The 26,126-nt window shown below is 36.1% G+C and overlaps 1 pseudogene; it reads right to left on the bottom strand.

The window, feature by feature from the left end:
- Positions 1-1,837: 1,837 nt before the first annotated feature.
- Positions 1,838-2,833, bottom strand: LOC103680376 (annotated as a pseudogene).
- Positions 2,834-26,126: the final 23,293 nt, after the last annotated feature.

Raw genomic sequence — 26,126 nt, 5'->3', positions numbered from 1 at the left:
AATGCTTGCATTTTTAAGGTTGCATCTCATAAACATTGAGAAAAAGAATCCAGTTGCACAAGAGAATTGTTTGTTGGAGTCTATTAATAAGAGCTTCTGTCAGTGTTGATGGAAATCAGAATGATGACCAAAGTAGAAGGGAAGTGCTAATGGAGGATGGAGATGTTGCTCCTATGGTTTTTCTCAACAGTAATAATGATGATTTCTCACTTCCAGTTTTTCTTCCAAGATTTCAGCCCGAAATCTTTATTTTCATGATTCCCTCACATTTTACACTATATCTGTCAGCAAGCCTCAAAGGTCTGCTTTCTATTCATCTCCAGAAACTGGCCACATCTTGCTTCTCAGCCATTACCACTTTTCTCCAAGGTAGAATCTTGTGAAAACTGTACTATTGTAATGTCTCGTAATTGCGCAATACAATTCTTTTTGCAAGCACAGCAATAGTTGCCAATTTTCTTGGATTAAAAAATAAACTCCTCACAATGGTCAATTTTACATTTCAAATTCAGACTCCATTAAATCTACTCATTTCCTGAAGTCCAGCAGTTTATTCTTTCATTTTCTGTGCCCTATCAAACAGTTTCCCTCTTCGAATTTTTTTTCATGCCCGGAACATTCTTTATGATATATCCATTTGAATTGTTTTTTCATCTCAGTCAAATTTTTGACCAAGTATCACTCTCATAGTTGCTCCTATTGTACTATTTTATATAAAATTGCAAAACACCCTGGCCTACCTTTTCCCAATATCCAATATTTTTCCTATTAATTACTACTTTAGACATACTGTAAATTGTTCATATTTAATTAATATTACATCTCCCTGCATTGAAATGCAAACTTAATGAGGTCAAAGATTTCTGCTGGTTCTAATATTTCTTTACTTCTGTATCACCAATGCCTGCAGCAGTGCCACACACATAGTTAAAACATTAAAGCAGTTGAGTGAACACGTAAATGAGTGAGTTATCTAGTCTGCTCTACATGACAGTATATTTTTTACATAGATCCTTTAAATTTTTTGTGTTTGAGTCAGTCGTATTTCCTTTTCATTGTATTTCAGATATTTAGAATGACATTACAAAAGATTTGTTGTGAGGTACAAAATTGTTATCAGGAATGAAACCTATTGCTTTAGAAGCTAGATGATGTTGACAATAACACACTTTTCCAGCTTCCAATTTTGAAATCCAACCAGTTTCAATATATATGATTAAGCCATTCTGAAACCAGGAGGAATCAAGATATTTATCAAACTATTTGATAATAAACTTCTGGAAGGAGCCGAGATGCCCTTCAACAGATGACTGGATTAAGAAGTTGTGGTCCATATATACAATGGAATATTACTCAGCTATAAAAAAGAATGATTTCTCAACATTTGCTGCAACATGGATGGCATTGGAGGAGATAATGCTAAGTGAAATAAGTCAAGCAGAGAAAGACAATTATCATATGGTTTCTCCCATCTATGGAACATAAGAACTAGGAAGATTGGTAGGGGAAGAAAGGGATAAAGAAAGGGGGTAATCAGAAGGGGGAATGAAGCATGAGAGACTATGGACTCTGAGAAACAAACTGAGGGCTTCAGAGGGGAGGGGGGTGGGGGAATGCAATAGGCTGGTGACAGGTAGTAAGGAGGGCACATATTGCATGGTGCACTGGGTGTTATACGCAACTAATGAATCATTGAACTTTACATCAGAAACAAGCGATGTACTGTATGGTGACTAACATAATATAATAATTTTTTTTTAAATTCTTTGAGTTTACATATTCTAGAAAAGTATTCCAAACAACTAGTCTGTTATTCAATCTCAATTAATAGGGGCTCCTAAGGTGACATTTTGTGTACAAATATGCACTCTACCAATTGTCTGCTCATGGCCCCAATAACCTCCTTATTCCTCAGGCTGTAGATAAATGGGTTTAGAAGAGGTGTGATGATGGTGTAAAACAGTGCCACTGCCTTATCCTCTTCTGGAGAATGCAAGGAGTGTGGCCTTGTGTAGGTGGAGAGACCAGTCACATAGAATAGGCTTGCCACAATCAGGTGAGAGGAGCAAGTGGAAATAGCTCTTCTCTGTCCTTTACCTGAGTTCATCTGGAACACCACAGTAAGTACACGGGCATAGGAAGCTAGAATGGCCATGAATGGTAACAGCAGAATAATGAGCCCACTCAGAAGGACTGTGTACTCATACTGGGAAGTATCCTGACACACCAGTGGCAATAGAGATGGAAGTTCACAGAAAAAGTGGTTGATGAGCCGTGATCTACAAAATGGAAGATGAAATACATACAATGTATGTACTAAAGCATTGATAGAACCACTCGTCCATGCACATGCGACCATGAACCAGCAGATCTTCTTGCTCATAAATATAGGATAGTGTAAAGGATGACAGATGGCTACATATCGATCATAAGACATGAAACCAAGAAGAAGGGCTTCAGTCCCACCAAGGGCCAAGAATACAAGTGTTTGAATCTCACAGCCTAAAAAAGTAATGGTCTTACTATTTGACAGAAAGTCAGTGGTCATCTTGGGCACTGTGGTGGAAATGTTCATTATATCCAAGAAGGAGAGTTGACTGAATAGAAAGTACATTGGAGTGTGGAGTCTGGTGTCCAGTCGAATGAGAAGGATCAGTATGATATTCCCCATCAGAGCCACTGCAAAGAGGATTACAATGGCAACAAAGAGGAAAGCATCCATGTAGCCATATTGGAAAAGACCAGAAAGTATAAAATCAGTTTCAACACTTTGATTTCCTGTCTTCATAGTTTACTTTGAAATATCAAAGGAGATAATATCTGAAGAGTCCATGTATGACACTGATTTTCCTTTAAGAGAAAAGAAAATAATAATTATTAAATGATGGGTTATCTCCAAATCATTTTCCCAGCCAAGTAAAGTATCCAGATTGTACACTACTGCTGTTTTCTTCATGAAATGAATGGACAATGATATTATCATAGTACAGTAACTTTTAAAAGTAATCCATGCATCATCAGGGCTTAATCCAAATCTTTGCACACAAGACAACTTTTAAAGTATGTGTGATTACTCAATGTCTCATAGTTCTATATTTTTTCATCATCGGAAGTATTAATCACACTTAATTTCCCAATTAACTTATGGCTTTATTACAAGTTTCTGTCCAGCTTGAAAAATACATGTTTCCTCCTCTTTTTTATTCCCTTTCTTTAAGTGCAGAATTCTTAGACCTTTTAAAAACATAAACAAAGTTATCTATCATTTTTCCCCACTTCTGATTCCACAAGGTAACACTACAGCAAGTATTAAAAACATTATATGCTGTAAAAACATGTTCATAAAGTTCAATAAATTAATTTTAAGCTATGCTACTTTAATGTATTATAAATAAAAATAAAATCACTGAATAGATGAGGAAAAAGTACAAAAGTGCATGTTAAGATGAGAAGCACCTAAAAGGCATCATGCATCTTTCTTCCCAAAAAGAAATTCTCTATTTCCCTATAAGTCAGTCATAGAAAATTTCTCTTTCCCAAAAATTCTCTATTTCTCTATAAGTCAGTATTGAAAATTTCTTTTTGGGGAAAAAGATGCATGATATCTTTTAGGTGCTTATTATTTCACATGCACTTTTGTACCAAAACCATATGATTTCACTCATAGGGGAAATATTAGTTAAAAAACAGATGAACATAGGGAAAGGGAAGGAAAAATAAAATAAGAAGAAAACAGAGAGGGAGGAAAATCATAAGAGATTCTCAACAAAAGAAATCAAACTGAGGGTTGGTAGAGGGTTAGGGTAAATGAATGTTGGGCATTAAGGAGGGCACTTGATGTAATAAGCACTGGGTGTTATTCACAACTGATGAATCACTAACTTCTATCCCAGAAATGAATGGTACAGTATGTGTTATCTAAATTGGATTTCAATAAAAATTTTAAAAAAGAAATATTCTAACAGCACAACACTTTCTCCAATATCCAAAAGCACTTGCCAACTGTGGACTCTGGGAAACAAACTGAGGGCTTCAGAGGGGAGGCAGTGGTGGGGTATTGGGATAGGCTGGTGATGGTATTAAGGAGGACACATATTGCATGGTGCACTGGGTGTTATACGCAAATAATGAATGATGGAACATTGCATCAAAAACTGGGGATGTACTGTATGGTGAGTAATATAACAAAATAAAAATTATATTAAAAAAAGCACTTTCCAGATATAGATGAAATTCCACATGTGAGTTCAATTCACATTAATGTAAAATAAATACATTGATGTCTGACACAATTTTTATATTGTGTTCACCAATATAAGAAAGGAATAATGAAGGGGGGAAGACAAAGGGGGAGACGAACAGTGAGAGACTATGGACTCTGGGAAACAAACTGAGGGCTTCAGAGGGGAGGGGCGTGGAGGAATGGGATAGGCTGGTGATGGGTATTAAGGAGGGCACGTATTGCATGGAGCACTGGGTGTTATACACAAATAATGAATCATGGAACACTACACCACAAGCTAATGGTGTACTGTATGGTGACTAACACATCATAATAAAAAATAAATAAATAAAAATTACAATTCTCAATGTTAATACAACTCTAATTATCATGTAGCTCTGGTGCATTAAGCAACATCTTAGAATTTCAAGATGAAGTAAGAAATTTAAAATAACATCATCTTCAAACTGGAAGCTTGTCAGGAGAAAGGAAGCAATATTAAAGATTATATTTACCATAGTACAATTCAGAACAAGTTTAATATTACTAGGTTCATAAACCGAAAGTCAAAAATGTCTACTTAAACAATTTTATCAAAGAAGCAATTATATCTACAGTTATTTTCATCATAACAAAAACCTCATGATTCTTATCATGGTCCACACATATTTTTCATTGGCATTTTCCACACTTCCCTTGAATTTTGACTTCTGTTTTAACTAAAAATCTTTAGTATAAATGTTATTTAAAGTAAAGGAATTATATAACCCATGCCAAGAGATAGGAATTAAAGAAATGAGTAGAAATGAAAGGCATACATATAGAAAATGTGTTATCTCCTTCATATTTTTTGTTAATAATAAGGAAAATATCAAAACGGGATTATTAGTATAACGATTATGAACTGTATGGAACCAAAGAACTTACAAAATATTTTGATAGATCTGCATAAAATTTTCACCATGTATTTTTTTTATTTCCTAAAATACTTTACCACTTTTACACACTTCAATTATTTCAAAAATATTTTGGATATAAATTTGTGATGCACATAATGCAAAATGTTATGGTTTAAAGAAGAAAGAAGTAAACATGTTCATTACCCCAAACAAGAACCCAGGAATGTTCCAAGGTCATGCTCTCTTAGATAAGAGATATACACTGTTGTCAAACTCGTCCTATCTCACTATGACAAGGTGACCTCCATCCTTTTTGTCTTTTAAACTTCGGATGAATTAAATTCAATGTAAGACCAAACAAATCTCCAATGCTTACCTCTACATTCTTTTCACATAATTCATTTAAATAATATGTTGATAAAATAACCAACTCAGAAATAGTCCCATTGAAAATATGAACATATCAGATGCATAATAAAGTTCATTCTTCATTATCATCAAAAGGAAATGCATTTCTTTAAATAGTTTGAGACTAACTGCATGTTTTACTTTTCAATATAAGTGGTAGTATACTCATCAAGGCACAACAAATTCTTTTCACTAACTTCAGAGGATTCAGCAGATTAAACACTTGTTTGCCAGTTGAGTGATTGAAACTGTGATTTCTTTCCCTTTACCAAACAATGTCTTTGAAACTAAAGAAAAAGATACGTCCTTATAATACTATCTTTTCTTCTAGATGAGCAGGCGTACAAATTTCCTTTACTTTTGTAAAATAATTAATCTATAAATCATTTCCTTTGAGGTATATAACCTCTTATATAAAGTTGTATCTCATTCTTCTTGAATTTTGTTCTTAAAATAAAACATTAAAAAAGGATGAAAGATGTATCTGCAATAATATATATAAGAAAGACTCCTACGCCTACATGAGGGTAGTAATTATAGAGTTACAACAATTTCATAAAAATTTTAATAAAACTATAGTATTTGTTGATCATGTATATAAGAGAGTTACACAGGCAGACCCACATATATTCTGAATAAACAAACTACTTAATATGGCACATCTGCAGAAAAGCAAAAACATCAAATTCCAAGAGAAACACAAAAATGTTTACATCTCTAATTTGAAACTCATTTTAGGAACTGTTAATGTACTCTGAGTCTGTAAAGTAATTGGTGATGTTTTTTGCCATAGAAAATAAGTCTTCCGTTATTTAGCATGGTAAACTCAGTAGAAAAAAATATTTTAAACATACACAATCATTTTCTTCCCCTTATGTAAGATTTTTAATGTCTCAAGGCAAATGGACTAATTGCCTAATCATGGTGGAAACTCATATTTTGGTCCCAACAACCACTTTGTGAAAATTTGTTCTCTGGTCCACAATTAACCACATTGTATATGTTGCATATGATACTTCACTAGAGCTGGTGTCAGTGCTCCAAAAAAGAAAAAAATAAAAGTTTCTGGGGAATTCTCTCATATATTCGTAAAATGAGAAACAATCACATCACCACATCTATCTGATAGGGTTTCAAAAAATATCATTTAACTGTATTTTATCTTTAAAATATACACATGGATTTGGACTCTGCATAATTAATAACCAAGTAATAGAGTTTGACTTTTTTGTTGTACAAAATAGGTAAGAATTTCTGAGGATTTATGAGGAGTTACATTATGTGGGAGATATTCTAGTTAAATAGTACATTGTCTTTGGTGAAACAATCTTAAAAATTTTGGCATGGTTATGAAATAGAATTGAAGTTTCTAAAATTCCAAAATGGTCAAATTGTGCCCAAGTTCAGAGAGAGTAATTTAATTAATAGCATCGTGCTCCCTTGATCTTTTTTCTACAGCAACAAAATTTATCAGATTAATAGAAAATAAGGTGACGTTAGATTTTAAGCAATCAGTTCCCTTAACTAATTTTATGGGATGATATATGACAATTCCTGTACACAGATTTGAAAACAAAACAAAAAAAAAGGAAAAGAAAAGAGAATTACAGTAAATTGAAAATCAAGGTAACATAATTTAGAGTTTAGAGGGAACAGGCAGAGATCTACTTTACACTTCATCTAGTTTAAATATAAGACATGTCAGTAAGTCCTTATTTAAATGAATACATGCCCTATCTTCATTTCTCCAATTATTTTACATGTACAATTTAGTTTACTTTTCTTTAAATACCTTAGTTGTGAAAAGACTTTCTCCACAAATGATATTCCAGCAATCAATCATTGCATATATCTGCAGAGGGGAGAAAAAAGAATTATGTAATTCAGATCTCAGACTTTAAATAAAGTTTTGAGTCCTATAAGTAACCAACACTCACCTCAAGGTTACTCACTGATGAAAATAATTTTAGCCTACCAGGGGAGATACCTACAATTTTAGTAGTCTGATGTGTACACTCTTGGGTGTTTACCTTCAGAAATAATGTGACTCACAATTAAGATACGGGATTTGAAAGACCTGTGAAAGGGAGTGGCTCTAAAGCTGACTTCTTTACCTTTAGCCTCAAGATAAATCAGCCTCTGAATTTAGGTCTAGTACTCATGATAATAGTTACTATTCTTCTTCTTTTTTTAATTTTCACTTGACATTGTATGAGAAAAAATATTTTAAGTGAATTATGAGCCAACAAAAGTAAACTACTTAAGATAGTTACAAAAAATTAGTAATCTCACACATACACACACAAAATGATTATAGTATAAAAGTGAGGGTATCCTTTAATTTCCCAACATTGAATAAAAGAGTAAAAGTGCAATGTACTAATGGAATGGAGTTAGGGGAAGTTGGCTTACTCTGAATAAATAAGATAATCAGAATTATTTAATTTAAATTCAAGTTAGTTAACATATAGTATATTATTAGTTTCAGTGATAGAATTTAGTGATTCATCAGTTACAAATATCACCTAGTGCTCATTACATCAAGTGCCCTCCTTAATGCCATGACCCAAATATCCCATTTCCCCCACACCTTCCCTCCAACAACCTTCAGTTTGTTCCCTATGGTTAAGAGTCTCTTGGGGCTTCAGGGTGGTTCAGTCATTAGCATCTGCCTTTGGCTCAGGGTGTGATCCCTGGGTCCTAGGATCCAGCCCCACATCAGGATCCATGCTCCGCTGGGAGCTTGCTTCTTCCTCTTCCTCTCCCACTCCCCCTGCTTGTGTTCCCTCTCTTGCTGGGTGTCTCTCTCTCTCTGTCAAATAAATAAACAAAATCTTAAAAAAAAAGAGTCTTTTATGGTTTGCTTCCCTCTGTTTTTATCTTATTTTACCAGAATTGTTATTTGTTTTCTTTATTCTGAATTTTCTCCTATTTTTCATTTTAAAAAATATTTATTTATTTGAAAGAGTGCACAAGTGGGGAAAGGGACAGAGGGAGAGGGAGAGAGAGAATCTCCACTACACTCCATGATGAGCATGGAGTCCAAAGTGAGGCTTGATCCCAGGTCCCCAAGATCATGACCTGAGCCAAAATTAGTAGCCAGATGCTAACCTACTGAGCCACCCAGGCACCCTTCCTCCCATTTTTCTAATGTGAATGGTGATTGTACACAGAACTGAGGATGATTTTGTATAATTGGTAAATATGGGCAAGCAATTCACAAGATTGACTGACACAAAGCAAACACACAATACATACTAGTTTTTGTTTTGACTGTTGTTTTTTGCTCTTATTTTTTATTACCATTTTACATAAACTAAGATGAATTCAGAATGGAGGCATGTCCTTCATTCCTTTGCTCGTAGTGTGTGCAAACCCTTTCAATAGCTGTCCCAATGTGACCTAGTGCTATTAAAGACTCAGAAGCAAACAGAGAACAAACTATCCAGATGGAGTGATTTAAAATCAAACCTGTAATACAGCAACTTTTCCTGACCACATACCCTGTTCTATGTAAACACATGGTCATTTTTCAAGACTTATCTCTCAACTGGAGGGCAGACTTACAACCTTACTTAACAAATGCCTCTTCTGTTTTGTTTGTTTTGTTTTGTTTTACACCACATGAGAGATAGTCTGAAACTATACATGTGGGTATCTGAGCCCAAATACAGGACCATGATAAAGTCAGGAGGTCTCTTTGGAAACAGATAGTCCTCTAAATTCACACAAATAAGGACAATATAGACATGAAACAGTATCAGGTTTCATTTGATCAAGTCTTGGGAAGGGAGTAAGAGAAGATATGTCATGAGGAAAACAGATTAGATAAATCAACATATCTGATGATATCTGAAAGATTTTATTTATTTATTTCAGAGAAAGAGAGAGCAGAAGCAAGATGAGGGGGCAGGGAGAGGGAGAGGGAGAATCAGAATCCCCACTGAGCCTGACATAGGGCTTGATCCCAGGACCCTGGGATCATGACCCGACTTAAGGCAGATGCTTAGACACCTGAGCTCACCCAGATGCCCTCTGATGACATTCTTTAAGCCATAATAACACCTTGTTGGCATATTTGTCCCTTGAATCTTGGACACAGCATAGAGAGGGTGGACTAAAATGTTCCTGCCTTTATTTCCCACGGACACCACATAAAGAACAACATATGGACAAATATAGCTTTGTCAAAACCGTAGAAACCAGTTAAAAATCCTCAAAGATCAAGTGAATACCTAACCAAGAAAAAGTGCTTACTCAAAATGTTGGGAAACTTTGTGGTATTTTGCTCCCCCTTGCCACATCCTCATTGGAACAGTGTTGTTCAAACAAGAGGACACCTCTTAATTCTCAATTCCATCCTTTAGGCAAAAGAAGAATGTTTGCTTATAAAGTACTGACTTGTGTGAGGAATCTCCACACGATTGCTATCTCTCTCACCTGGCTCAGGACACCCATGGGGAAAGTGGCATAGTTCGGAGGACTCTGACAGCAGTGACAGGTGCAGTGGAACATTAGAGCAGCAGAGACCTACAATTTGTGAGTGCTTAGAAGTAAGAGATTTAAAAAAAAATTTCAATAAAGCCCAAGGCTTCTAAAAAAGGAAAAAGCAGGGGTGATACTCTAAGGAAATTTAAAAGCAGAAATATATTTGGGAAACTGGAACAAAACATTAAATTTTTAGTTATTTCATAAGATTTGAAAGACAAAAATCTAAAATTATTGTAAGTATATATTAATGGGTCCACACATACAAAAATGTCATCTATGATATCAGTAACATAATATGCTGTAGATATATATGTGTATATCTATCATCAATCATCTATCTATCTTCTATCTATATCTATATCTATATCTATATCTATATATCTATCTATCATCTATCATCTATCCATATGTATGTATGTATGTATGTATAAAAATCTAATTTTTATATTTTATATATAAAATATATTTATATTTATATTTATATATAAATATTTATGGGCTGATTTGTGTCTCCCGTATTTTATAACGTCTATTTTTGAAAATAGTACCACAAATTTGCAATTCATGTAAACTAGAGCATATGGTGGGCCTTAATCCAATATGAATGATTTGATATAGGAGGAAATTAAGACACAGGCACTTGCAGAGGAATAAGCATGTAAAGAGAAAGAGAGAAGATGGCTGTCTAGAAGCCAGGGAAAGATTCCACAATAAAATTCAACTCTTCCAATCCCTTGATCTTGGACTTTTAGTCTCCAGAAAAGAGAAAAAATGAATTTATATTATTAATTACCACCCAGGGGAGGGGCAAGATGGTGGAGGAGCAGGGAGCTCCGATTCAACTGGTCCCCTGAATTTAACTGGATATCTACCAGACCATTCTTAATACCCATGAAATCAGCCTGAGATGTAAGAATATATATCTGGATCCCCACAAGCAGAAAATCCGTGGTTGCAAGGTATGCAGGATGGAGTTGTGATTCTGTGGGCTGGTATCAGAAGATAAACAGAAAGGGGAGGGAACTAACATAGCTGGCCCCTGGAAAGTGATGTAACACCAGACTACAAAAGCGTTCTGTCCTGGGGGACCAGCGATAACTTGCAGAGCAGTAGTGGTGGGTGGGGAAGGTTCTGATAACAGCAGTCGAACAGGATCCAGGAGATAAGAGTGTGCACGTGGACCCAGGCTGGCCACCACCCCAGCAGACCTCAGGCCAGGTGTCTGCAGCCACCACCAAGGTGGACCCCCGCTGGCCATTGCAGACCCAGGATCGTTCCTGCTTATAGAAGCACAAAGGGCAGAGACAAGCAGGGGCTGGACTCAGCTGCTGAGAGGATCGCTGGGGGCATGCACCACCCATGCTTGACTGCGGTTTTCAGTAGGCTTACAGAAAGGGAGACTGTGTGTTCTGAAGGATTCAAAGAGGAGCGACCGTGGTTTCCTTGCCCTGGGGCAGAGGTCTGGGTGCGGACATTTTCCTTTGATCTGACCCTCTGAAAAGGTGCAAAAAAGCCTTGAGAAGGGGTGCCTGGGTGGCTCAGTCATTAAGTGTCTGCCTTTGGCTCAGGGTGTGATCCCAGCATCCTGGGATCAAGCCCCACATCAGGCTCCCTGCTCTGCTGGGAGCCTGCTTCTTCCTCTCCCACTCCCTCTGCTTGTGTTCCCTCTCTCGCTGGCTGTTTCTCTCTGTCAAATAAATAAATAAAATCTTAAAAAAAAAGCCACCAGAGAACAAAAGCCCAAAAAACCAGTTTCCATGGAGCCCAGCCCCCTGATAGGGGGCAGATCAACTCTGCCCAAACAGGGTTCCCTGAAAAACAGTAGGGCAGGCTCCTCCCCAAGAAGATAAGCTGAAAGAACAAGAGGACCACAACCTTAGCATCCCCATGAAACCGTAAACCTGCAACATCTGGGGGAAATAGTATATTGACCTCCGGTTGTTGCCTCAGGGCTGGTGTATTTCTTAGATACAACTTTTTTTTTTCCTTTTTTATTCTTTCCATGTTTCTTCCCTGTTTTTTTCTTTTTACCTTTTTCTCATTTCAACTAGATGTTTAATATAACATATTTCATAGCAGTTTTTTAACTTGTACTTTTTCACACCTATTATTTTTTCTTTTTATTTTCCTTTTATTCTTTCTCATGTTTCTACTCTATTTTTTTTCCTTTTTACCTTTTTCTCATTGCAATTAGATGTTTAATATAACATATTTCATAGTAGCTTTTTAACTTGTACTTTTTCATATATATATACATATATATATGAATATGTATGTATATATAATAGATAAAAGCTTCAATGTAGTCATTTTTCCCTACTCTATACTACTTTTATACATGTACCAGTTTAATTTTCCCTGGAACTCTGGGAAGTAGTGTCCTATAACAAGGAGAACAAAATACACCCAGGAAGGACTGAAACACCCTACTTTGCCCAAATTAAGAGATTATAGCCACCCCCTTTCACCCCCTTTTTAAAATTTTTAAGTTTTTTAAAAATTTCATAAATTTTAATCTTGCATTTCATTTTGGCTTTGTCTTTTTGTTGGTGGATTCTGACCACACTGGATTTTCCCGGGGTGCATCTTGCCTGGATTGTTGTTGACTTTTGGACTCTGTACATTCTCTCAACCACCCCTCCACAGAATGTCTAGGAGGAGGAACTCCAAACAAAGAAAAGAAACAAAGACAATGGTCTATCCTGCAGACCTAATGAACATGGCTATAAGCAAGATGTCGGAGATAGACTTCAGGGTAACAGTTATGAAGTCAATAGCTAGGCTTGAGAAAACCATTAGCAAAAATACAGAAACTCTAAGGGCAGAAATGAGAGACAATCAGGCCGAACTAAAACATGCTATGAATGAGATGCAGTCTAAACTAGATACTCTAATACCTAGGGTAAATGAGGCAGAACAACAAATTAGTGATCTACAAGATAAACTGATAGAAAGGAAGGAACAGGAGGAGGCCTGGAACAAACAGCTTAAAATCCATGAGAACAGACAGATTAATTACATCATGAAACAATCCAATGTCAGTATCACTGAGATCCATGAGGGAGTGGAAAGAGAGAGATAGAGGACTAGAAGCTATATTTGAGCAAATTGTAGCTGAGAACTTCCCCAATCTGGGGAATGAAACAAGCATTCATGTCCAGGAGGCAGAGAGGACCTATCCCAAGCTCAAGGAGAACAGACCAATGCCCATAATAGTAAATATAATAGTAAAACTCACAAATCCTAGAACCAAGGAAGCCACCCCGAGAGCAGCTAGGGGTAAGAGATTTCTTATGTATGGTGGGGAGTGGCGGGGAACTTCAGAATAACATCAGTCCTGTCCACAGAGACCTGGAAAGCCAGAAAGGGGCTGGAAAGACATATTCACGGTAGTAAATGAGAAGAACGAATACTTTATCTAGCAAGGCTGTCATTCAGAATGGATGGAGAGAGAAAAAGCTTCCAGGACTGGCAGAAATTGAAAGAATATGTGACCACCAGCCCAGCCCTGCAAGAAATACTAAGGGGGATTCCATAAAAGAAGAAAGTCCCCAAGAGTAATACAGACCAGAAATTTACAGAGACCATCTATAGAAACATGGACTGTACAGACAATAGGATGACAATAAATACATATCTTTCAGTATTAACTCTCAATGTGAATGGCCTAAATGCTCCCATGATATGGCACAGGGTTGCAGATTCGATACAATGAAAGGACACATCCATATGCTATCTACAAGAGACTCATTTTGAACTTTTTATTTAATTCTGGGTGTGAATACCAGCTCTGCCCCCTTTCTAGATATGGCAAGTTACTCAAAATAAATATGCTTCAATTTCCTTTTCTGTAATTGTGGGGTAAAAAAAATAGTGAAAACATTCATCATTGTTGTCAGGATTAAACTAACTAGAGATTGTGAGCTCAAATGGCAAGATCATTTTTGTGGATGTCAGGCAGTCTCTTCCCACAGCCACTGCGCTTCTTGTTTTATGGGCCCTGGTAGAAAGGGGCCAAGATGTTTGGTGAAAACTGTTGGGCCTGTGCTCATGGCCTTCCTCTCACCCTTCATCTAGTTTCTACAAATACCATGTGTCCTATATGATAATTGAAGGTCACTGTAGTGCTCCTGGTTAGCATTATTCTCCTAGGCACACAGCCTTGTGGCCAGGAGACTACACTGGACTCCATCATGGTGGGAATAGTGATTTGTTTTCACAAGAATAGTTGCAAAACCCACATGCAGGGTTGTCATCACTTGCCAAGGTGATATCTGCCTGTTCAATTATCTGTAGATCTACATGGTATTCTATCTGAGGCAATTGTATGTCCTCAACATTGGTTCCCTTCAATGGGCACATTTTATTGCCAAGGAAATATAGCAACTGGCTCAAATTCTTAGTATACATTAGAAGGGAGAAATGGAGAGTAAAGCCGCATTGCTTATTGTATTTACCTGTTCATTTTTTGCTTGTGTCTGTAAGTGCTGGCTAATATTTAGGTGTCCAGTAAGAATATTACGACATAATTTAGACTACACAGGAATAGCTTATAAAGCTTTATATGCTATTGCCGTCATGTTGAGGATTTGTACATTTTACCCAGGCAAAGGAAAAGAGTGGATGCTGAGAGTAAAAATGGCCGGGCTATTCTGGATATATTCTATTTGCATGTTCCACTTTCTGTGGTCAAAGCAAAGACTTCCTTTTGCTTCCTGGTCTCCAGTGGGTTTGGTCAATGGTACATCACAGCAGATGGAAGAGAGAGAAGCTTAAGCTAAGTTTATTTGTTATTCTGTCTCCCTTCCTTCAGAATCACTTCTGAGTAAATGTGTCCACCACCCAAAAGTCATTAGTCCCACAAAAACAGCTACATTAATTCTCCATTGCTTCTGAAACAAACTACTACACATTTAGTGACTTAAAACAGCCTTTATTATCTCTCCGTTTCCATGTGTCATTAGCCTGGGTACAGCATGGCTGATTCCTCTGTAATGGAACTCACAAAGCTGAAAACAGGTGTGGGTTGTGTTGTGTTTTCATCTGGAGGCTCAACTGGGTAAACTCCAATTCCAAGTTCATGTAGTTGGCATAATTCATTTTCATAGGTTATACAATTCATGGCAGCTTTCTTATTTTAGGACCTTCATCTGATTGGGTCAAAGCTACTCCGGATAATCTGCTTTTCTATTAAGTCAAAGTCAGTAAGCTTAGAACCTTAATTCCATCTGCAAAATACTTTTACCAGACAACATCACTTAATCAATGGGGGGATGTCACACTACATTTGTCACATACTGTTAGTTAGAAGGAAACCATAGGTCCCATCTGTACTTCAGGGGACAGCAGCACACAAAGATATGAGCATCAAAAGGGAAAATCAATGGGGATCACGGTAGGGTCTGTGTACCACAGCAGCTGCCCTTGGCAAGACTTTCCTTGGTGTTGAGGTAATCATGTTCCATCTGTTAATCTTATTTTGAATAGGCTATCCTGCCTGATGGACATCAACTTTACATAGGTGGAAAAAGTGAAATTTAGAAATAATTAGCTATCCTTAAATATACAAAAACCAATAAATTAGTAGACACATAAAGGGAACGCTGCTCTGTTGTTTTCCAGTATAGACGTATTTCCTAAACACTCTGCTGCCTCCAAGAAGAAATTAAACATTCTACAGCTCATGCTTATCTTTTTGCTTAAGTAGATAAAGAAACTTAGTCATTAAATTAGTGTCATCACTCCTTTTTACATTAGATTGGCTATTTCAAGTTATTATAGTATCCACATCCATTATATAGAATATGATATCAAACAATCTTTAATAGGGGTTCATATCCCTTTTTTACAGCCCCTGTGCTCACATTTATTCCGAGCAACTTCTCAATTCAAATAGATGATAATTCTAACTCGAGAGAGAACACATATTTATTTGCCCCTGCTGCTTGTCTGTCATGGCCACGGTCTACAATTATGGGGTGTAACACATTAAAAACATGATGAACATGCCTTAAAAACTTGACAGTATACAAATATTATGATGGGTACTTTTTCTTAATAGTTCTCAGTTTTGTCTTGGAATTAAAGCTGGATAGCTTAAGGGGGGACAGGGGAGGTAGAAAGTTCTTTGTTTCTTCTACTGCAATAAATGTCACAATGGACGGCAGCAAAGAACAAACACTCATTGTAATGTTGGAATGGATTCTAGCAGGGGAAGTCACTATTTCTCATCACTTCTGAGTCTTGCATCAATTTCTCATAGCTTTTAATTAAAAAAATGTAAATAAAGAACTTAACAAAGTTCTGGGACAAGTAACCCTTTCCCTGGATGGTAGTTTCTGTGTCATTACTTGTAGCTAAGTGTTCTTTCTCTCCTTTCTGCAACTATGCTGCAGAAAATATTCCTCATTCTCCAGAAGGCTAATTTCCCCATCTTTCTCTTTCTCTCTTGTCTCCATAAAGAAGAGCCTCCTTTCTCCCTTCATATTGTGTCCTTCCCTATCTCCCATACCTTATAAATCACCAATTAAACATACTCTAGTGTCCATTACTCTGCATTCACTTATCGTGTTACAACTTCATTTATCCATTTAAAAATATTCATGACAATTTAATGCCTGCCATCCCTCGAGATGAGGAGTAACAAAACTCTACTTTTGAGGGGAAAAACAACAATAACAACAACAAACCAAAAAACCAAACTCTACTTTTATGGAATTTACACATTGGAAGGATTTAATTTTCCTTCTCAGTAGCAAGAACTTTGTTTTTATTGGTTACTTCTAGCAGTTTTTTTTCTCTTGTTACCATTTATTTATTTTATTTTATTTTATTATTTGAATTAAAATTTATATTGTCATACTTATCAATACATTTCTTGCTATGACATGCTATTGACTCCATTATCTCTCCAATTTCAATTATGCTTCCAGAATACTTCTCTCTCTCTCTCTCTCTCTCTCATCTCTCTCTCTCTTTTTTTAAGACTTTATTTATTTATTTGACAGAGAGAGAGACAGCCAGCAAGAGAGGGAACACAGTCAGGGGGAGTGGGAGAGGAAGAAGCAGGCTCCCAGCAGAGGAGCCTGATGTGGGCTCGATCCCAGGACTCTGGGATCATGCCCTGAGCTGAAGGCAGACGCTTAACAACTGAGTCACCCAGGCACCCTGGAATACTTCACTTGCAATGCCATCTACTAACTCAAGAAAAAAACAAATCTATTAGGACAGAGTTCATTTTTTCCATCTCAAACTCTGGACTCCTTTATAACTCTCTTTCCTTCTCTCTCTCTTTTTTTCTTTCCTTTTATTTCATTTATTTGACAGAGAGAGCAAGAGAGAACAAGAGAACACAAGCAGGGAGAAAAACAGAGGTAGAAGCAGAAGTAGGCTTTCTGTTGAACAGGGAGCAAAATATAGGGCTGGCTCCCAGGACCTAGGGATCATGACCTGAGCTGAAGGTAGATGCTTAATCAACTGAGCCACCCAGGTGTCCCTCTCTCTTTCCTTAAAAAAAAAAAAAAAAAAAAGCCTTTTCTCCTGTGAAGTCTCCAGGACATAGAAATCTGGCTTCTTCTCTCACACTTTCTTAAACTGCTTTAACAGAAGGTTTTAATGTCACAAAAGATGGTTTGAGATTGTCACAAAAGATTTATTGGTAGTTTTGGAGCTCTCGTGTACTGACTTTCTACATACTAGACACATGGATGCTGCTTCATTTCAGAAATTTTCCTCTCCCATAAGCTGGTTCTTTACCTCCTTTTTAGTCACTTTTTTTTTTTTTTTGCATCTCATGAAGTATCTGCCTCAGGTGCCCACATCAGTATTTGCTGTTTCTAAAATTACCCATTTGGCTTTATTAATGAGATGGTATATCCAATATTCTAAAAAGGAATTCCCAAACAAGTATCTGTCATGGTCTCTACATAGAAGTTCACACCATTTTATACAAACGAGTCTCCAAAAGGATCTCTGAATCATCATGTTCAAATAATACTCAAATTTGCAACCTTCAGGCACCTGGCTTGCTCAGTCAGTAGAGCAAGGACTCTTGATCTTGGGATTGCTAGATGTTTGTATCCAAAATCTATAAAGAACTTAACAGAATGAATACCTAAAAAAACAAAAAATACAGGTAAAAATGGGGAGAAGTCATGAATAGAAATTTGTTCAAAGAAGACAAATAGATGACTAACAGACTCATCATCAGTCAAGTACAAAGCAAAACTACAATGGCATATCACCTCATACTTCCCAAAAATGGCTAAAATGAACAACACAGGAAAAACAAACAAACAAACATACAAAAAAAAATAAAACCCAAAAAACAGTCGTTGGTGAGGATGCAGAAAAAAAAAGGGAACATATTACACTATTGGTGGGAATGCAAAGTGGTACAGCCACTTTTGAACACAGTATGGAGTTTCCTCAAAATGTTAAAATTACATCTACCCTTCCATCCAGCAATCGCCCTAGTACTTCTCCCTCTCCCACTCCCACTGCTTGTGTTCCCTCTCTAGCTGTCTTTCTCTCTGTCAAATAAATAAATAAAATCTTAAAAAAATAAAATAAACTTCTAGTATAAGTATTCTTATTCCAACTTTATTTTGGCATGTTTTTGCATAATGAATCTATCTCCATCTTCTCCCTTTCAACCTGCATGTATCTTTCCAACTGAAATAAAACTTTTAGTGGCAGAATATGGGTGGGTCTTTTATGTATGTATTTATTTATTTATTCATTCATTCTTTTATTTAATTTAATTATATATTTAATTAATTAATTTTTATTTATCTGTTTGTTTGTTTTGAGAGACTTAATGGAGGAGGTGAGAGGAAGAGGGAGAGTAAGAATATTTAGCAGGCTCCATGACCAGCATGGAGCAAGACACAGGGTTTGATCTCTCAAACCCAGGACCATGACCTGAGCCAAAATCAAGAGTTGTATGCTTAACCAACTGAGCAACCCAGGTGCTTTTTTTTTTTTTTTTTTTTTTTTGTCTTTTGATTAGAGCGTTTGGTTCACTTACATTCACAGTAACTATTTTTTAATGTTTTTTTTTATCATACCAGACAGTACATCCCTAGTTTTTGATGTAAAGTTTGATGATTCATTAGTTGCGTATAACACCCAGTGCACCATGCAATATGCATCCTCCTTACTACCCATCACAGTAACTATTGATAGATATGTATTTCTTGCCATTTTGTAACCGATTTTGTGTTTTTTTTCATAGTTTTTTTTTAAGATCCTTTCTTTCTCTTTTATATTTTTTAAATAATAATTTTTATTATGTTATGTTAGTCACCATACAGTATATCCTTAGTTTTTGATGTAATTAATGCTCCATGATTCATTATTTGCATATAACACCCAGTGCACCATGCAGTATGTTTTGTTTGTTTTCTTTAGTCATACTATAGGATTCTTTACTCCTTATATTTTGGATATCTATCTATCACTGTTATATTTGATATGTGGCTACTTACTATTCTTAAATTTTCATCTCCTTAAATTTTGCAATAAACCTTTTTATGTAAACCCAGTCCACTTTCAAATACACAACACTTCAAGATAGTGAGAATTTTGTGTTGGAGAGGATGTGAAGAAAGGGGATCCCTCCTACATTGTTGGTGGGAATGCAAGTTGGTACAGCCACTCTGGAAAACAGTGTGGAGGTCCCTTAAAAAGTTAAAAATTGAGCTACCCTATGACCCAGCCATTGCACTACTGGGTGTTTACCCCAAAGATACAGACGTAGTGAAGAGAAGGGCCATATGCACCCCAATGTTCATAGCAGCATTGTCCACAATAGCTAAATCGTGGAAGGAACTGAGATGACCTTCAACAGATGACTGGATTAAGACGCTGTGGTCCATATATACAATGGAATATTACTCAGCTATCAGAAAGAACGAATTCTCAACATTTGCTGCAACATGGAAGGCACTGGAGGAGATAATGCTAAGTGAAATAAATCAAGCAGAGAAAGACAAATATCATATGATTTCTCTCATCTATGGAACATAAGAACTAGGATGATCAGTAGGGGAAGAAAGGGATAAAGAAAGGGGGGGCAATCAGAAGGGGGAATGAAACATGAGAGACTATGGACTATGAGAAACAAACTGAGGGCCTCAGAGGGGAGGGGGGTGGGGGAATGGGATAGATCAGTGATGGGTAGTAAGGAGGGCATGTATTGCATGATGCACTGGGTGTTACATGCAACTAATGAATCATTGAACTTTACATTGGAACCCGGGGAAGTACTATATGGTGACTAACATAATATAATAAAAAATCACTAATTTTTTTTTAATTCAAATAAAAAAAATGTAATTTTAATTCATGTTTTACCATTTTGTCATTAGTTTTACTTAATGTATTTAAGTATAACATGCTTGTACATATATATATGTATATATTTATGTTTAATTTTTAGGTTTTATCTTCAATCTAAGTGAAATTTTTATTAAATCACACAAGACTTTTTTTTTAATTATTCATTTGACAGAGGGAGAAAGAGAGAGAGCACAAGAAGGGAGATCACTAAACAGGGAGAAGGAGAAGCAGTCCCCCCACTGAGCACAGAGCCTGATGCAAGGCTCAATTCTGGGAACCCAGGATCATGACCTGAGTCAAAAGCAGATGCCTAACCAACTGATCCACCCAGAGACTCCTCACACAAGACTTTAAATGAAGAGTCATATTTATCTATTTTTGAAAGATTTTATTTATTAATTTGAAAAAGAGAGCAAGAATATGAGTTGGGGGGAGGCTGAGGGAGTGGGTCAAGCAGACTGTCCACCAAGCAAAGAGCCCAATGTGGGGATTGATCCCAGGACCCTGAGATCATGACCTGAGCCAAAGTCAGATGCTCAACCAACTGCTCCATCCAGGTGCCCCTTACATTTACCTATTTTGAAAATTATAAATGTCACAGAGTTCTCACACATAATGAATCATGTAGGAAGATAACTGAAGAGACACACAACACTTCTTTCAGCAGAAAGTCTAGAGAACATTGGTGTTTATTTTTTTGTTTGTTTGTTTTATCTTCTCTCTACATGTTTTATAGAGTGAAAGTTCTGATATCTATGTTGGGACCTAAATAGCCACTGCTGTGTGAACTCTCAACTCTGGCCAAGGCATATATCAATTCTCTACATCACATTATTTTATCCAAAGATTTAATTTATGTGGATCCCTCAAAGCACCAAACATGACAGAGTATGCATTCATCCAGTTCCTAAAGAAGTCCATTATATGGTTTGGGGGCTATGAATGGTTCAGCGGAGGTAAAACAGTGATGTCCTGATATGAGTCATTTTCAGACACATGTTGCAAATTGCTCGTAGTTGTCAACTCTCAAGATCTGACTGGCCAACATTTTTGGAGATTCTGAAAGACTTTCACCCTGTTTTTATTTATACTTTCTTCTTAAATTGTACCAATTTTATCTTAATAAATTTATTTCAGTTTAGAACCTTAGCTAATGGTATTCTAAATCACATTTCAGTTAAGTTGGAAAACATTTTTAGTGTGTAAGTGTTTAGAAGTATTTGTTTATTGATATTAAGTGTATATATCTTCTTTTCTTTATATTTGAGACTGAAATTTTGTGGTACAGGGCAATTATTTCAACAACAAGCAAACTATTTTTAATTTAAATTCAATTAGCTAATTTATAGTACATCATTAGTTTCAGATGTAGTGTTTAATAACTTATCAGTTGTGTATAAAACCCTATCTTATCACATCACCTGTCCTCCATAAGGCCCATCACCCAAAAAACCCCACAAATAATCCAGTCAATAAATGGGCAGAAGACATGAACAGACATTTCTCAAAAAAATGGATAGACAAACTATCTATCTTTAAAAAGTATTACTATTACTATACTATCATACAATTTTATGTAATGAGAAAATGTTCTGTGATATATCAGTCATAATCATGCCATTCCAAAATCAAACCTTTAATCAGTTAATGGTAAAGAACTTTCAAATTTTCACTTGGTTTCAGCATAAAAACATCCAATTCATATCTTGTTCTCTAAAATATGGCTCTTTATTTTGGAATAAATTATAATTTTCAATTCTAATACATTGGCCATGTATCACTGCTATTATTTGGATAATCCAAACCTTCTTATGTGCTCACCCTACCTTCTTTTTTCCACCTGTCTTCAGAGAATTAAGAGTATAGAAGCATTATCTCCTGACAATAATGGCCGTTCATCCATTGTATAGTTAAGATGGGGGTAATGGGGACTTGTGTAGGCAAGTGACCAAGCAGGTATGTCTATTCAACATACTGGTGTGGAGAGCTTGATTCTAAACAAATCCCAAAGCTGGTTCAGTAGAATTATGAGAATTGTAAAAGAAGAATGAAATGTTTAAAACAGACATTATCTTGTAAGTTGGCAACAGTGGATATATGGGATGTACAATTTTAGCTTATTTTAAAGGATGATTGAAGAGCATTTCAGATTAATTAATCATCACAGGTTAGTTTATAACTCATTAATCTATTTTAAAGTGCCTCTCAGGGACACCTGAGTGGCACAGTCAGTTAAGCATCTGACTCTTGGCTGCAGCTCAGGTCATGATCTCAGAATTGTGAGATTGAGCCCCACGTTGGGCTCTGTTCTCAGAGCTAAGTCTGTTTGAGGTTCTCTCTCCTTCTTCCACTGCCCCAGTCCCCCTCTAAAATAAATAAGTAAATCTATAAGAAAAAAATATTTGAATAAATTGGCTTTCATTCTTCTATAGCCCATTTTGTACTTCCCAACACTAGTTATCCCTAAGATTAATTCCTTAGAATTCACCCATATTATCCTAGGGTCTCCCTCATAAAAGATACTTTTTCTAAAAATTTTCTTTCTAAGTGGTTTAATGAACTCTGATTAATGCAGACCTCTCTGCCTTATCTCCCTATATATCACCTCTCTTGAAATTGGGAAATAGAAGAACCAATATGTGTGGGTTAAAAGTTAACTATAATAGAAATGAAAGAGATAATAGTTTTAGTTGTCAATTAGAACTAGTAATGTTATGATATTTATTGATCCTTTGTAGTATTTTAGTTATTTTGGAATATATATTAAGGACAGCAGAAGTATTAGACTGAATGACACCATCAAGTTGGGCAGTTTCCACTATATTTTGTAAATACTAGTAAAACCTCATTGCTCACAAGATAAAGGAAATACCCCAAAGGTACAGATGTAGTGAAAAGAAGGGCCATATGCACCCCAATGTTCATAGCAGCATTGTCCACAATAGCTAAATTGTGGAAGGAGCCGAGATGCCCTTCAACAGATGACTGGATAAAGAAGATGTGGTCCATATACAGAATGGAATATTACTCAGCCATCAGAAAGAATGATTACCCGATATTTGCATCAACATGGATGGAACTGGAGGGGATTATGCTAAGTGAAATAAGTCATGCAGAGAAAGACAATTATTATATGTTTTCACTCTTTTGTGGAACATAAGGTATAGCAGGGAGATCGTTAGGAGAAGGAAGGGAAAAATGAAGGGAGGGCTAACAGAAATGAACCATGAGAGATTATGGATTCCAGGAAACAAGGGCTTCTGGAAGCTTCAGAGGGGAGGGGGTGGAGAATGGGCTACCCCAGTGAAGCGTATTAAGGAGGACACATATTGCATGGAGCACTGGGTGTTATATGCAAAGAATAAATCATGGAACACTATAACAAAACCTAATGGTGTACTGTATGGTGACTAACATATCATAAAAATGAAAAAAAAAAACCATAAAGGAGATATAATGCAGTTTAGATTTACTAAAATATCCCCACAAGGAAAATGGGAAATATATAATTATTTTGTTAAATCTCCATTTTTTAATCTTCTACATTATTTTCATTCCTGTCTTGAATCCTGGAATAATATTGTTCTTAATGAGCATAGAAGGAGAAATTGATCTATTTCTAATGCCACAGAACTAATGAGAACTTTGCTTATATTTTCATAAATCAGATCCTCTGAATTGCTCTTCTCATGTCCATATTACAACTTTGTTTTTCAGGTGATAGATTATGGGGTTTAGCATTGGGATCAGGATAGTGTAGAAGACATCCAGAACCTTGTCCCCTGTTGGAGATGAAAGGGATCACAGTTGTAGATAAGTGTAAGGAAAGGTCACATAGTAAAAAGTAACCTCAGTGAGGGGCATGTTGCATATTGAATAGGAATTCTTCCTCCCTTCTGTTGCATGCACATGGCAAATGGCAAAATCATTGTCAATGAAAGGGAACACAAGTAAGAGGGTGGTGCTCACCTACAATGTACTTATAGATCCAGGTGCCCATGCACGCCAGAGTTGACATGACAAGGACATCATAGAAGATACATTTGATGGCTCTGACTTGGCAATAAAGGATATGGAGGGTATATAAGTGTAGGCAAAGGAGTTGATAGAGCTTATTAACCATGATCTTGTTTTATCGGCTTACACATGTTTTGCTCATGAGTAGGATAGTGAAGAGGAAAGCAAGTAACTACAAAATGACCATAGCCATAGAGACTAAGATTAGTCCTTCTGCACTAGCCAAAGTATTGAAGAAGAAGCTCTGAAGTCCACACCCAATGAAAGAAATGAACTCTTTCCAAAGAGATAATTGGAAACCATCTTAGATAATGGTGGAGATGTAGTTCAGGTCCATGAGGGAGAGCTAAGATTAAAATACATAAGTGTGTGGAGATAGGTGTCCAGGAGGATGAGGATGATCATGAACAGGTTGTCAAACAAAGGCATTAAGAAAATTAGTGCAGTGAGAATGAAAATAAACATGCCAATACTTCATGGTGGAAACAACTCCAATAAAAGGAAATCTGTTAATGTTTGGTTCTATTTTTCCATTTTCTGTTCATTGGTTTTCCTAAAGGAAGAAAAAAACTTATGTATGGTAAATAAAGAAATGTGAGGTTTTTACTTATTTTTGCATGTTATGTTAGTCTAATTGTGAAATTTTCATGAAATACTCATTTCCTTAAGTAAATAACCAAAGTATCTTATTTTCAGAAAAAGTTCTATGTTGTTTCACAAAGTCAAAATGTAATGTAGTAAGTATACACTCTCAAAATTTTCTGATAAGAATACATGTATTAATAAAAAGAGAATATGATTACCTGAGTATGAATAATTGTATGTCCTTCACATATTTGCATATCAAAATATCAAATATTTATGTTATACATAAGTATAGTTTTTATTGCCAAGACTGAGCACAAGATGAATATCAATTCAAATGAATATGGTTTTGGCTCATATGTATTTTATATGCTGTTTAGACTGATTTCTTTAAAAAGAAAAATCTCCCCAGCAAGAATAAAACCCATTAAATGTATATTTTAAGTTGATAGAGAAGAGCATTGTTTTTCATCCCCAACACCTAATTAACCCATCTCACCATCCACTTCCCTTATGGCAACCGTCAAGTGTGCAAGACGATTCCCCTTTTTCTTCATCCTTGCCGACATCTATTGTACACTGTGTTGTTCATTTTAGGTATTCTAACAGGGGTGAGGTGATAGCTCATTGTAGTTTTGATTTGCATTTCCCTGAGGATTAATGGTTTTCAGCATCTTTTCATGTGTCAGTTAGCCATCTGGATGTCTTCTTTGGATAAATGTCTATTCATGTCTTTTGCACATTTTAATTGAGTTATTTATTTTTTTAGGTGTTGAGTTTTACAAGTTCCATATGTGCCCTTCTTAATATCAATCACTGGCCTATCCCAATCCCCCATCCCCCTCCCCTCTGAAGCCCTAAGTTTGTTTCCCAGAGTCCATAGAACGGACATACTTATATGGTAAAACCTGCAATTTAAAATAAAGAATGCAATAATAGATTAAGAAGGGCACTGTATTATAAGAAAGGGGAAAATCCACAAGAAGTCCTAACCATTGTAAATATTGAATTATTTTATTTATTATTTATTTATTTATTTATTTATTTGACAGAAAGAGAGAATGAAAATAGGGGAAGGGCCAGAGGGAAACGGAGACAAATCCTCAAGCAGACTCCCCGCTAAGCACAAAGCCTGACATGGGGCTCGATCCCAGGACCCTCAG

Source organism: Ursus maritimus, unplaced genomic scaffold (assembly GCF_017311325.1).
Source record: "Ursus maritimus isolate PB19 unplaced genomic scaffold, ASM1731132v1 scaffold_5, whole genome shotgun sequence".
In the NCBI taxonomy this organism is placed as follows: domain Eukaryota; kingdom Metazoa; phylum Chordata; class Mammalia; order Carnivora; family Ursidae; genus Ursus; species Ursus maritimus.
Note: the sequence above shows the minus strand (reverse complement) of the source record. Positions and strands in the feature narration are given on the sequence as shown.